Source organism: Otolemur garnettii, unplaced genomic scaffold (assembly GCF_000181295.1).
Source record: "Otolemur garnettii isolate 467f Iridium unplaced genomic scaffold, OtoGar3 scaffold00018, whole genome shotgun sequence".
NCBI lineage: Eukaryota > Metazoa > Chordata > Mammalia > Primates > Galagidae > Otolemur > Otolemur garnettii.
Window position 1 is genome coordinate 4,622,637 of NW_003852413.1, and position 306 is coordinate 4,622,942.

At 67.3% G+C, this 306-nt stretch overlaps 1 protein-coding gene across 7 annotated transcripts in view; it reads right to left on the reverse strand.

Moving 5' to 3' along the window:
• Nucleotides 1–306, reverse strand: part of SEPT9 (septin 9) — a 174,943-nt gene that overhangs the window by 6,253 nt on the left and 168,384 nt on the right. The gene's annotated exons all lie outside the window — the stretch shown is intronic.

Consider the following 306-nt stretch of genomic DNA (forward strand, 5'->3'; position numbering starts at 1 on the left):
CACCCTCCCGCTCTGCACACAGGGCACCCACACCCTCCTGCTTCATGCGCACAGGCACCCTTACCCTCCTGCTCTGCACACAGGGCACCCTCACCCTCCCGCTCTGCGCACAGGGCACCCGCACCCTCCTGCTTCATGCCCACGGGCACCTTCACCCTCCCGCTCTGCACACAGGGCACCCACACCCTCCTGCTTCATGCCCATGGGCACCCTTACCCTCCCGCTCTGCGCACAGGGCACCCTCACCCTCCTGCTTCATGCCCACTGGCACCCGCACCCTTTCACTCTGTGCAGAGGGCACCCGCA